General features: G+C 45.1%; 1 protein-coding gene across 3 annotated transcripts in view; it reads left to right on the plus strand.

Moving 5' to 3' along the window:
- Positions 1-14,194, plus strand: part of LOC115581462 (leucine-rich repeat transmembrane neuronal protein 4) — a 64,038-nt gene that overhangs the window by 27,805 nt on the left and 22,039 nt on the right. Inside the window, exon 3 of one of the 3 annotated variants that reach the window (XM_030416551.1) lies at positions 1,693-2,289. The exons of the other annotated variants lie outside the window; for them this stretch is intronic. The gene's annotated coding sequence lies outside the window, so the exon portion shown is untranslated. Of the gene's footprint in view, positions 1-1,692; positions 2,290-14,194 lie in introns of those variants that run through there. 3 annotated transcript variants of the gene reach the window in all.

The raw sequence follows: 14,194 nt of genomic DNA on the forward strand, positions 1-14,194 counted from the left end.
AGCAATTATATGTCATCTGGTGTTTCCAAGAAGCGGCTAATGAAACGCACCGGTAGTGTAATTTTTAGACACTTTAATGCCAAAATATTACACTTTTAAATCTGCAGGAGTGTTTTTATGACCACTGGGGGGAAAACAACTTAAAATCTCACATGACGACACAATGAAAATACTCCATCGTTCACTTATTGATCATTTACTGTCACACCTGCACTTAAGAAATGTAGTTTACAGATGTTTTTGGGAGACATGTTGTGGTGTAAGGACCTGTCGTCATGATGATGTCATCGATACGGTGTCATGTAGGACTGATCCACAGTCCTGTTGACTCACTTCTTATCGGCTGTAACAGAAACCCAGCAGTTGCCTGTGACGAGCACTAATTGAGATCCCAGTCGGATGTGAATCATCGTCACGTCGTCGCTGACAGATGAACGGTTACAAAACTGATATTCTGCAGCGACAAGATGTAACACGGAGCGTCGAGGAACTGTGAGCAGAGCGGAGCTCAATGTTAGAGATTCTTTACTCAGCTCCTCATTTTAATGTCTGAGGATCACAGTCTGATATATTTTTAATTGCAGGCTCAGTCGTATGAAACACAAACGGACCTGTAGCTTCTGTAACGTCGCCTGTGACGAGACGACGAGACGAACATCTCTTCTTGTGATTCAAGAATGTTAATTAAAGCGGCTCGGAGGATCAGAATTCATCATTCCAGTCACACAGACTGAACACAGTACTTATCGGCTCGGTTGTGTTAAACCTGAAGTAACTGGCACCGACTAACCAGTGAGGAGACTGTGCTTCCCTTCAGCGCCTGCAGGTGAACACGGCTGCTGGAGGTTCTGGGGATGTAAACGGGACAGCCTGGAACATGTTTTAACCTCCGGAGCGCTCGTTAGCCAGCCAGAACAGCCCAAGGGTTACAAACATGTCGTGATTGTCTGCCAGATTCTCACAGCAACAAGATGGTGACGTAGAGACGTGTTAAAGTAGTTTAGGTTGCTGCTTCCTGAAAGCTTGCAGCTCTCCAGTACGTCTGTGATTGATTGTTCTGTGGCGGCGCTGTTTTTTTGTCACAGTTTGCAGATGATTGCTGATGAGGACCCGAACGCACCACACACTCAGGAAGCTGCTGGCTGAAAACTGAAGCAAGCGACAAAACTAACAAAAAACAGGGAGAGGTGAATCCACCAGGAAACAAAGACATGTAGGAAACCCAAAGTTCAGACCAGAAGCTCTGACAGACAGGTGAAGGAGACGGACAGGTGAAACTGATCCGGACACACGTTTCTGTTCGCAGATTATTTTAATCTCACTGTGTTTAAACAGAGCGCTGTGTTGAAGCAGCAGGGTGGTTACGGCACATCTGACAGATGACTTTTACATTCTGCTCCCACACACACACAAAAAAAAGATTTCACCTCCACCGCTGGACTCATCCCTGTGATCATCCGCCTGTTTGTGAACAGGTTTGTGTGGGTATTACTGCACCTCCACCTGTGTTTGACTCACTGTCTGATCAGTGCAGATAAGAACATTAACAGGAGAGCAAACAGCGGAGCTTCATCCACCGAACTGGCTCTCCACTTTGTTCTCCCTCAGCCGGCCACATGCAGCTGTTAGTGTTCATCGTTATATAAACAGACGTCACGCTGAATATTAACAAACTGCGTTCTTGTTTTTCAGCGATGCACGACAACATGCATGATTCTCATAGACGCACAAAAACACCCACACCGAGCCAGGTGAGCCAGAAATCACTCGTACTGTAGGTGTGAGTCTGTGTGTGTGTGTGTGTGTGTGTGTGTGTGTGTGCAGTAAACCCTGAGGCCCGTCCACTGGGACCGGCTCCAGCCATTGGACACGGATGAGACTTAGACCGCGGTACAATGAAAACAGATGTTTACTGTCATTGTGGAACGGTTCTACTGTCCAAGCGCATTTGCATGTTGAGAAGTGAAGTACAGAAATAAGTGGGAGCAGCGCCGGCAGCTGAATATAACGTCTTTGACGGAGATAAATGCGTCTGAATACATCCTGAATGGCTTTATAAGGATTCAGGTGATTTTGTGAGCGTCATTAGAAAAGAAAGCTCAGTTTGTCCTCCGCCTAACGAGGCTGTAATGACAGCCGTCCTCCTCTGACGGTGTCCATCACCTCCTGTCGTCCACGCTGACTCACACAGCTCCGTCCTGAAAGTGAGAAACGCTCCGTGAGACAATCTGTGGACGTCTTGGATTCATCGAACAGTGTTGACGGTGAATCCTTCCTTCCTCACCGGGTTTATATCTTCAGCAAACAAAGAGAAGGCAGCAGAGAAGAAGCTCACAGCCGTCTGCACTCACCTTCTTCAGGTGATGGTGGATCACATCATGAAGACGACTTTTCGTGAAACAAGTAGAATAAATAAATGACATAAAACGAATGGTTGTGTTCTGTTTGTTTCGTGACACTGGGCTGATGTTTATTAGCTGTAAATAAATGTGAGAATTTGTTGAAATAATCTGAGGAGAAGAGATGTGCGAGTTTTACTTCCACCTCCTGCGTTTTGGAGACTGTGACATTTGATTTATTTGTGTTTTATTATGTTGTTTTAATTTTTGGTTCAGTAAGCCGACAATAACTGCAAAGAACTTAGAAGTCATATAGATGTAGGATTCCTGTAAGTCTAACAGAAGCAACTGCACTTTACTTCTTTTTCTTTTTGGAGCGATGTCGAGCAGAAATTCCTGCCATTCTGCTCGCGTCCTTCGGTTGAGACATTTGAGTGGAAAACAAATATTTCGGCCTCGTTGTGGTTCTGGAGGTTTTAAGTCATTCGATCACCGCAGAAAAATCAATTCTTTTTTAGAGACGGTGAATGTTGCTACAAAATGTCACGGCGTTCCGTCTCACAGTGGACCAACTCGCCCACTCGGCCGTCCTTGGACCCTCGCTCGTGTTAAGGCAAAAATCAAATCATCTCCACTTCTTCTTCTGTGTTTCTATAACAACAATTTCCAGCTTGTGTCTGCGCTGCTTCTGGGAGAAAAAAAAAGTCCTGTTGAGAACAAAACGTTTCATTATTGACAAAAACAATTAACAAAGTCTGTGCACAGCTCGGACGATGTAATCCTGCTGTGACTCCACTGAGGAAGTGTTTCTACACGGACACGAGACTCTGATCCCGTCACCTCAGAGAAGATGAGTCAGTTCACATCTTTTGTACTCTTCACCTTTGCTGATTACACTGTAGCTCGGTGAGCTGCCAAGACCACATGGCTAATTAGTCTTCCCGAGGTGATTCACATCAAGGACGGACACATGCCAACTGAGTAAACCTGTGATGAGGTGGGATTGAGCCTTGAAGCTTTCAGAATTGTTTTCAGAGTGCAAAATGTCAGATTCTCTGTCAGAGGAATGTTTGAATTCTCAGAGTCCTGGACGACGGACGGGACTTTCTTCATCATGAGGCACGTCCTGGGAGTAATGGTGCGAGGAGAATCATTCTGAGAATCTGAAGGTTTGAATTATCTGACCCGAAAACAAGAATCTCTGTTTATAGAAAAATATACATCTACTTTTTTTATGCATCATTTTCATCACGCCTGCAGACAAAACACTGGTGGAGTCGTCTTCTGCTTCCACAGTCCACGTCTCCGCTCAGGTACACTTCTGATCCCTTCAGCTCTTTCTTCGCCTTCGCAGTGCGTTTTTTACGCTTTCTGTTCACAAACCTTATTATTGCGGCTGGTTTGTGCTGCTTACTTCTCTCTGAGGGGGACTCTGACACGCCTCGCTGTTGTTGTTGTTGTGCACTTCAATCCTTTTAGACTGAAGAAAGGCACCTGTTGCTCTCCGGCGTTGGCGTCCAGCTCGATGCGTTCCCCCGCCGTCCTCCGTGTTCACCTGCCTGCTTACAGGGATGTTTTTCATCCCCGCGTGCTGCTCAGAAATCAGCCAGACCGGCTCTGCACAAAGTGGATTCTTTTCTCCTTCTCTGTGTTTTCTAACCTCAAGACTTTGACCTCTTTCACCAAGTCCAATATCTTTTCTTTGCTGAGAGTCTCTTCTACTCCTCATGCAGCTGCTGATACAGTTTATGATTTTCTTTCATTTTGGCTGTTTTAATACATATTGTAAACATTTGACCAACCTCAGCTCATATACTTTGTCTATAATCAGTGGCGTGAACAGACTTTTTCAAGGGCAGGGGCGAAAAGAAGGGCACTTTAGCATGCGTTTTTGCTCCTAAGAGGGCACTTTAGCATGCGTTTTTGCTCCTAAGAGGGCACTTTAGCGCACGTTTTTGCCACCCAAGAGGGCACTTTAGCGCACGTTTTGGCTCCTAAGAGGGCACTTTAGCGTGCGTTTTTGCCACCCAAGGGGGCAGTTTATCATGTTTTAACCAGCCATGGGGGGAGTTTAGTGTTTTTTGCAACCCAAGAGGGCACTTTAGCGCACGTTTTGGCTCCTAAGAGGGCACTTTAGTGTGTGTTTTGGCCCCCCAAGAGGGCAGTTTATCATGTTTTAACCAGCCATGGGGGCAGTTTAGTGTTTTTTGCCACCCAAGAGGGCACATATGCATGCGTTTTGGCTCCCAAGAGGGCACTTTAGCGCATGTTTTTGTCACCGAGGAGGGCACTTTAGCGCAAGTTTTTGCCACCCAAGAGGGCACTGTAGCCCATGTTTTGGCACTCAGGAGGGCATTTTAGTGTGCGTTTTTGCCACCCAAGAGGCCAGTTTATCATGTTTTAACCAGCCATGGGGGCAGTTTAGTGTTTTTTGCAACCCAAGAGGGCACTTTAGCGCATGTTTTGGCACTCACAAGGGCATTTTAGCGCGTTTTTGCCACCCAAGAGGGCAGTTTATCATGTTTTAACCAGCCATGGGGGCAGTTTAGTGTTTTTTGCAAACCAAGAGGGCACTTAAGCACGCATTTTGGCTCCTAAGAGGGCACTTTAGCGTGCGTTTTGGCTCCCAGGAGGGCACTTTAAACACGCGTTTTTCAACAATTGGGCCACGAGGGGACCCCTTGTGCACACCATTGTCTATAACACACATTTTTTGTACTAAATGTGTTGTCTGCGTTGGTCTTCTTCATGATGATTCACGGCTTTGTTAGTTAGCGAGCTTTATCAGTCGGCGTTGTTTCTCAGCCCGTCTTCCAGATGTTAGCACCAAAAATCCAGGCAGTGTTAAAGAAGCAGGAGATCTCTGATGTAGATCGTCTTGAAGCTCTGTGATCCAAATCAGTACTCAGTCGCGAAGAAAACCTTCAAAAGCAAACAGTGAGAGTGGAGAGAAGGCACGTGTGTTACTGAAGGTTTGGCTTGTTGCACACCAGATAGATGTAATCTTGTTCTGCATGTCTGGACAGAAATATTCAGCCCGGCGCCTCGGCTCACTACACTCACTATTCCACCACTTCAAACTTTTTTTGAACTAATTTCTGACGTGGAATCACATCAGTGGGACGCTACAGGTACGCTGTTATTTTCAGACTCACACTGGGGAGATACGACATTTATTAAAGCGCTGCCGCCCAAAAAAACCCTCCTGAACACTGGGGAAATTATTGAATCCTGTCAGCTTTGAATAGTTGATGGATGCTTGATGATATTCCGCTTCTCATCATTGACGCTGCGTCCTGTGATGTAAAGGTTGTCTTCTCTCATACATGTGCTCATCGCTTCTATCAGGTATATTTCCCCCCCGGAAACATTGATCAGCAACAGAACGCGGCTTCTTTATCTCACCAACTGAAGGATTTATATTTCTACATATTCCTCTATTAATTGCTCCGGCAGGCTGAAGAGTCCTTCTCATCTGAGAGGCTCACTGAGGTGAACTTTGTTGTTATCGTATCAGGAATCCTCTGGAAACTAACGTGTCTCCTTCAGCTGTCATTGTGTCGCCGCTATATTTAGTAACTCCAGCAGCGGCTGTGAACGCAGCCCATCACAGGTTACACCTCCATGTGAACGGCTTCATTGTCCCCTCTCCTCTCGACGAGGTGAGGACGGGGCGCCCGTCTCCAAGTGTTTTATTTCAGATGATTAAATGTAGTGAAGCTTCACTAATTCTTCCACTGATGAATCCAGATTTGATCATCTCGTGTGGCTTTAAGACAAGAATATGCAAACAGTCGTACAGTTAAACGTGCCGCTCCAGCAGAACGTGTCCCGGATCGTCTCCTGCAGTCATTTAGACAATTGTATTTCAATCTGTTCTTAATGTGCGTCGAGTGATTCTACATCTGCTTTTCTCGGTCCGAAATCCCCATCCGCTTGTAATTTGATTGCTCAGGATGCATGACAACACAAATGGAGTCAACATTGAACTGTGTAGATGGCAGAACCAGTTTACTTCTCAGTCGATACGCTTTTTTTTTTCACAATCAACAGTGTGTCGAGTGAGAGGACGACAGAATAATTAAGAGTTGCACATTTGGAAAGGTCGAGGGTCGTCACAATCAATACGTTTCTGTCCGTGTGAGTGTTCACGATGTTTGATATCAATCCAGCTGTTATTTCTGAGAACAGGGGGTCAGTCAGGGACAAAGATGATCAATGTTTGCAGAAAGAGCTAACTGTAAATAGTAAATCATTCGCTGAGAGATTCATCTTGTTGTATCTACGTCTGATAGAACAACATCTCTCTAACTTTCTGTTAATCACACAGAAAATGTTCTCTCCTCGATGATCGACGTCGACCTCTGCTCACTGTCTTTGAGATTAGCTTTTAACTAATCCCAGATGATTGCACGCGTCCACGAGGTCCATGTAGGAAGTGCTGCAATGCATTCTGGTAGCTCTGCATTGTGTTTCTTTTGATTTTCCTAACTTTTTATTCGGGCTTCTTGATGCAAATCAGAGGCTTCAGACACGACGAGCCGCTTCTGAAAACTCCTGAAAAACATTGTCGGGTTTAAATAAATCTGCAGCTGCTCGGCTACTTCCTCGTCTAAAATGTCCTCAAAAACACGATCCGCTGAGCTATTTTTGCAATATAAGAGAAAAAAATACTGCTGTGGACACGCAGCTTCAGGCTTGTCACAGTCGGTGGTCGGACACACTCGGACCAGCCTTCTTCAAAGTAGAAGTAAACTCATGTTTCTCCAGTTTAGTGAGAGAAAACACACAGCGCTCTGCAGACGCTGAGCAGCTTCTCGTGTACAGAGCGGCTCACCGGGCGTCACTGCTGTCGTCTCTTTTCAGTTTAAAGCATTTTCATTCCACGTTCTGCAATATTCACTCAGTATTCTGTGTTTTTAAATCAACTTGTTTCATTTCTAAATCATGTACCACCACACACACACACACACACACACGCCACAGATACACAATCGTTTTTATTTCCAGGTTCATGATGTTTGAGATAAACACACAAATGGCTCCCCAGCTGTCCAATTAGGTTTCTCCCTGTCTGTCTCTCTGTTATAAGATTTCCTAAACTCAGGTATTTTAATAAAACGTTTAATGAAAAAGAATCACAAGCTCTGCCTTCATCTCCCGCGTCATCGCTCCCTTATTTCCGCAGCTATTTATACCCTCCAATTTCCTGTTTTTATCCTCTTTTAACGTCTTTACCGGGGTTCAGCGGCGTGCAGTAAACACCGCAGAGCCCCTTGTTGCTTGGGTACATACAAACCATCTCATTGCCCCATAAAATGAGATCTGCGCCCCCCTTGTTTGCACCGAGGTCCTGTGGCTGCATCGCGCCCACAATGGGAGAAAACGTCCACAAGGCTGGCAGAACTCGTCCACGGGCAGGAGGTTCAATTACTTCAGTTGTCATGGAGCAATAAATGACAAATTAAGTGGCTGGCACCGAACACTGCTTGAAGGAGGCTGCATCAGAATACTAATGTCAGCTGTGTCTGTCAGCGGGTAAAGAGAAGAAACCAAAAAAAAAAAAGCCTGAAGTTTTGGGAGAAGCAAAACAGAGAAGTTTTGTTTTGCAGCAGGATGTGTTCTCTCCTCCTTGACCTCGATTCAGAATAATTAGGCCTGTTGGTGCATGAACGATAGTACAGCCATGTTTAAATTGCTATTTTAAAGAACACCTTCTCGTTATTTATAGATGTAATAAAGAGCTGCGTGTTGTTCCGTCAGATTAAGGCCTCTGACTGTTTTTTTTTAATTCTTCCCAGCGGTTCAGGATCTTTTGCTAAGACAGACTGGAGCAGGCGTTGTAATCCTGTAATTAGCAGAGTATGCACACAGAATGTAGACTCGGGCTAATGAAAGCACTCTGTCGTGACAATTTTCATCATCTTAAAAAGCTGAAATTCTTCTTCCACACCAGCAACCCTGCGAGGCTTTAATGCTCGTTACACAAAAATGGAGAATTCTGCTCCTTAACCAGATATATTTAGTCGGACCTGATGGTGGCGACACGGGAAACACCATGTTCCTACTTCACTGAGATGCAGACTCAGAAGATGTAATATGTAATATTTCCACGAGTGCTTGTTATTATAACTTCCAGGAGAGAGTGAGAAAGTGAGAAGGGAAGATGGAGAACGAGACAAACTTACTTACTTAAAATATTATCGCCTTTGTTGAGGATCATTTGTGCTCATTCGCCCCCAAAACGGCAAGATTACTTCACTGTAAACATCCAGTAAATTAGCGAACAACAGGATCGAGGATGTGTGCATCCGTTTGTGTTCAGGTGAAGCTCTGACTGACTTCAGCACTCAGCAGAGACTCTGGTTCTTCCCCTCCAGCTCCAGTCAGCAGTCGACGTTACAGAACAGAAGTCAGGCTGATCAACAGGAGTGAAGAGAAATCACATTTTTAATCCCACAAATTAAAAAGTCATCTCTAAACTCTCCTCCTGTCTCAGAATCTGATGTGACTCCGGATATTAACTCCTCCAGACGGTCTGGATCTGCACCACACACTCATATCTGTGTCTTCGTTTTGATCGAGATCATAAAACAGAGGAACGTCTTTATCTTCCTCGACTGAGTGAAACTGACTAAACTTGGCAGGGATTTTGTAAATACAGCCGCTTGAAATGGAGCTGAAGAGGACTGCTGATCTCCACCCACACCTCCCGACCTCCCTCACCCGCCTGATTAGATCAGGAGGAGGAAGGGAACGGGAGAATAAATAGAATAAAATAACGAAGGCCTCGACCACAAATATAAACAGATATCTTGCAAACACACTCCTCCTCCCGCGTTAACTCTGACTCACAAGTGATCAAATGCAGTTTTATATGATGAGAGGGGTTTGAACCGTCGCCACACATCACATTTAATTGGACAAATGTATGTTCGCTGCAGAGCTCGAGATACATCTTCAGTAGCTCGCAAGGTTTTTATGAGAGGGGAGGCGAGATTCAGAGATACGTTTGACTTATTTAGTAACAGGAGTTAAATGATAAACTCCAGATTTATGAACATTTAGTTTGGATGTGTTGTCTGTGACTGTTTTCAGCATTTTCTGATGTTTATAGACCAAACGACTAATCGATGAATTGAGCAAACGAGCGACAGATTAATCAGCAGTGGCATGATTCGCTAGTCGCCTTCAGCCTTTTGTCGTTAACAGACTGTAAAACCAAAACAAAGAGCTGACAGGAAACCGCAGACTCGCTTTTGGTCGGTAATCATGAGCGACTTGTCAGGTGTCGCAAAAACTGCAAGCTGAGACGCTCAGGACGCAGGGAGGACTGAGGATGAAATACGAGCTTTGATAAAAAGCCGAAAACCAAAAGCGAGAAACAAAAAGGGCAACCACAGGAAGACACGTGAACAGGCTGCAGGGAACAAAACAGACGGACACGGACTGAATACTGAAGCGCTGATTGACAGACGTCTGAGCACAGGAGAAGGAGCAACACTCCTGACACATGAGGGCAAAACGTCCAAACAACACCGGAAATAAGAGAACCACAAACTGAAACACGACACAACTACTACAACAGTCAATCTACAGCCAGACAACTGGGCAGACTTCAGGCCGGACCGACACATCAGCAAACCGGTTCTGCCGTCCCTGCAGGGCGGCTAATGTGAGATGGAGTTAATGTGATTGCTGAGAATAGCAGATTAACAGTCAACCGTTAATCTGCTTTTTGCTCATTTTGATCTAAATAATCAAACTGAAGCCTGTAATCGTTCTCTGACGAGCTCCTGCAGGGCTTAAAGAGCAGATGCAGGGTTGTGCTTCAGTCCTAAATCACAGCAGGACACGAGCAGACCTCCCCGACATCTTCTCCACCGCCGACCCTTCATCATGTCAGTGAATTTTAAACGCGTGTTGTTGAGAAAACATTGAGGTTGCTGACCTCCACTCCCCTGCTCCCTTCATTCCCCCCGCTTGTTTTTCCCTACGTGATTTATTACTGTACATTCTGCCGGGTACATTGCACCCTGTGCAGCAGACAGACAGTGTAACTGAGTCATGCTGCAGCAGTTTTGTCAGGGTAACAAAACGTTTTTGCACCGGGACTGTGAACTTCCATCCCCCTCCTTCAAGGTGACCTCCAGGGAGAGATCCTGTCAGGTCGGACAAGGTGACAGCTGAGCACCTGAAGAGCCGCCGCCGCTGATTCTGCAGTGAAATGAGAGGCAGGCGTCACGCGGATGAGTTTCATTCATCTTAATAAAGTTGACCATCAAGCTGATGTGGCTGCAGAGCTGTTAGTTAGACGGAGCGAGGAGAGGAGGGAGGCAGACGGGGCCATGGGAGAGGCTTCTCTGCTGTAAACACAATGTTCTGTTCCAGCTCCAGAACTGAACCCGTCTACCTGTTGGCAACACCCTGCCAGAAAAAAAAAGCTCATTTTGTAGAAACTGCTGTGAAGCACATTTTAATTTGGCTCCCTAATGCCTGGCAGTACAATTATTCTTTAAAGTAAAAAATCTGTCACACGTTCACATAAATAAACCTGTTTCTGCTCGTCTTCGTCGCTGGCTGACACTCTGCAGCACGACGGTGATTCAAAGGCAGGTCTCTTCACGCAGGCTGCTACATCCCCCGATATAAACACCCACCGTCTCTGAGGTCTTTTCGGATGAGATATCTTCTGCCACACGGGGGAATGATGCATTTTATGTTGCCAGCAGTGTGTCTGTAATAAATACCGAGTAGTTAGCACAAGCGCTGAACAAACAAGGACAATGGTGCCACCCACAGATGTTCAGATCTCATCAAGTTCAAGCGGAAACACCGCCGGTGAAAACATTGTTGTTGTTCTTATCGCTGTGAGATATTCTGAATGCAGATTCCTCCGAAAGGATTCATTTGTGTTGAATGGTGTGTTTTAAGGAATAGCTCATTTTCCACACTGCATGCTGTCACCAGCCGGCCGCTGAGCAGGATGACAGTGTGGATGTAAAGGTCAGTGTGTGCAGAAAAGCTGAATAAAAGTCATAATGTATAAATAAATCGACTTCACTGAACACTGATGGTCAGTTGTTGTAAAGCTGCTGTAGCGCTGCAGGCTGTAGTGTCTGTAGGAACAGGAGCAGTAGTTTGGCTGATATTTTAAAAAAAGTACAAGAGTTCTAACAAAAGTGGATCCAAGCAGCTTCTCCTGACAGAAGAGAACATTGTGATGTCTGAACGGTTTGTGTAGCTCAAAGAATGATTCAGCAGTCATCCTAATTAGTGTAGGCTGTCTGCTGACAGTCGGCTTCTTTTCTTCTTCTTTTTCTTCTTCCTCTTCTTCCTCTTCTTCGTGGCACTTTCCAGGCGAGCAGAGCTCCTTTATTTCACTACCACATCAGACTGCTTCCTGATGAAATGGACTGTGATCTGTTATATCGCTGTCTGTTCTGCAGTAATCCTTTCAAACCTGCTTAAGGTGTGACTTACTTTCACTGTAGCTTTATTGTATTTAATGCTACTGGTCAGGAACTGAGATTACTATTTTTGCCAGACACAGGGGACCAGATGACACCGGTGGTTTTTTTCATGCGAGAGCGATGTTATTCAAAAAAAAGGAGCACATCAAGCTGAACCTGATGCAACCGGCTGCTCCCTCTGATCTCACAGAAAGGACCAACACGTCTGTAGAAGGAGAGCGATTTTTAAGGAAGCAGTTAGTCTCTGACCTTGGTGACTAGCTACTTCACAGTAAAAGCCTTTCAGGTGCTCACCACAAGTGGCAGGGGGGGGAAAGTGTATCAGGCATGAAGAGCAGGTGCACAAAGTGTTCAGGTTGCATTAACAGCAGAGCAAACGGGCAGAAACATCGGCGGTGCAGCTGCACATGGACGGACCTGTGAGGGGCAGAGGTGGGAAGAGGATCTGAAAACTGACACTGAGCTGAAGGAGAGACGCCTCACCGCTCAGTCACATGTTACCTCACCAGATATCAGATGTGCAAATTCAGATTTTTCAAAATATAAGTGCTCAAAATTCTGCACGTCACCTCAGAGAGAAAGAGCATAATCATACTCTTAACAAAATGACATGTTAAGAAGATAAGACAATGTTTACACAAAAATACAATCTGGAAAAATTTCATAATAATAATATGTCCATCTGTGCAGCAAAAACAGGTCAGATTAAATGAGTTAAAGCTGCAGGTCGAACATAAAAAGCTTCAGTATAGTAATACATCAGCTGCCTCTAAAGAGCCACTAAATGCAGCATTTACTGTTAAAGAGGACGACCAAGACCAGACACGAGAGCCGGCGAGGCTCAAGTGCTGGAAAAGTAAAACAATATGCATCAAAAAGGTCTCTTCATTAAAACGCTTAAATCAAATTAAATGCTCTGAGCTTAGTGAGGCTTGATGTTCCCTCGGTCTCAGCAGAGGGAATCTTTTTATTTAACTTAAATAAAAGCTGCTTCTTAAAGTTCTTCGCTTGTGTTCTGGCTCTCTGTGGACTGAGAATGAGGCCAGTGGAGCGAACGGGCCGCCTGCAGCGCCGTGTTGTGCATCTCAGATACCAGAAGATCAAACGTGAGCGACCTCCTTTTATTACCGACAGGCGGAGGATCGCTGAAGATCCACGACCCGGTCCACCTCCGCCCTCAGTGTGTGTGTGTGTGTGTGTGTGTGTGTGTTGATGGATGTTGTAAAGATATTTGTGATGTAGGAGGACTTATTTGGTTGATAACACTCTTTATAAAAGAGAAAAAGCTTTGACCAAAAGATGGATGATGCGTTTTGGATCTACAATAAATAATTGGACAGATGTGGCTTTCTAGGGCCGACACTGATTATTGGAAATCAAGGAGAATAGAAAACAAGATCTGGAACTGAAAATCTTTGTGCCGGAATTTAGCACAATTCATTCATGAAGTGTTTTTTGGGATCTCAGGGCTTTTCGGTGACTCGGGTGTCACCAGACGACGTGTGTGGAGCATCTTTTGCTTCTTTCGGTTGTGTTTTCCATTTTAAAACACGTCTCCAGCTCCTTCTATTGTTTTAGGAGATGCTGTGAAACTTCTTCTCCACTTTCCATCTGACTACATAATAACTGAATTTATATTCTTGGGCAAACTGTTTCTATAAGGTGTGCTGTATATCAGGTAAATGTGTCGCCATATTAAAATAAATCTTGCATACGAGCGCCGTGGAGACAGTTTGAGACTCTTCAAAGTGGGGCAACACGTTCCATCAACATCAGTCCTTTTATTTTGGCGGGGAAGAATGACAGGGTAATGCATGGCTCCACGCAGCAGCTATTGTGTCACAGCTCTGGCCGCGTGCCATTTCATCTCAGCTGAATATTATCCTTCTGCAGTATTCACATCTCATCACCACAGATGAATCTTCTCCGGGGCCGCGGCCTTCAGCATCATCTCGATCCCTTCCAGTGCGGATCCTTCCCTCTGTGGAAATATCACGGGAGGACAACAGCTGGCTGCGGTTCATCTCTTGTCGCCTCACATTTTCAGCCACATCAATATTGGACAAGCCTGGTCAAGTTCAGAGGCTGTTTGAGACTGTAGCACTTAAACAGATGGCCGTCCTCTCGGCTTCTCTGTAAGGAAGAAGACAAACAGACGGGGGGATAAACTAAATCTGATTTATTTTTTATTCTTTCGTTCATGATGTTCGTTCTCTTGAATAGTTTGGGGATTTTTTTTTTTTGCAATCAGTGATTTCCTCGCAATATATGCCGAGCAATCACGAGGGTAGAGATCAAATGTAGAGCAGGACAATTACATGTGTGTGTGTGCATGTGTGTGCATATGTGTGTGTGTGTGTTCTGGTCAATATCAGGAAAGAT

This window comes from Sparus aurata, chromosome 5 (assembly GCF_900880675.1).
Source record: "Sparus aurata chromosome 5, fSpaAur1.1, whole genome shotgun sequence".
In the NCBI taxonomy this organism is placed as follows: domain Eukaryota; kingdom Metazoa; phylum Chordata; class Actinopteri; order Spariformes; family Sparidae; genus Sparus; species Sparus aurata.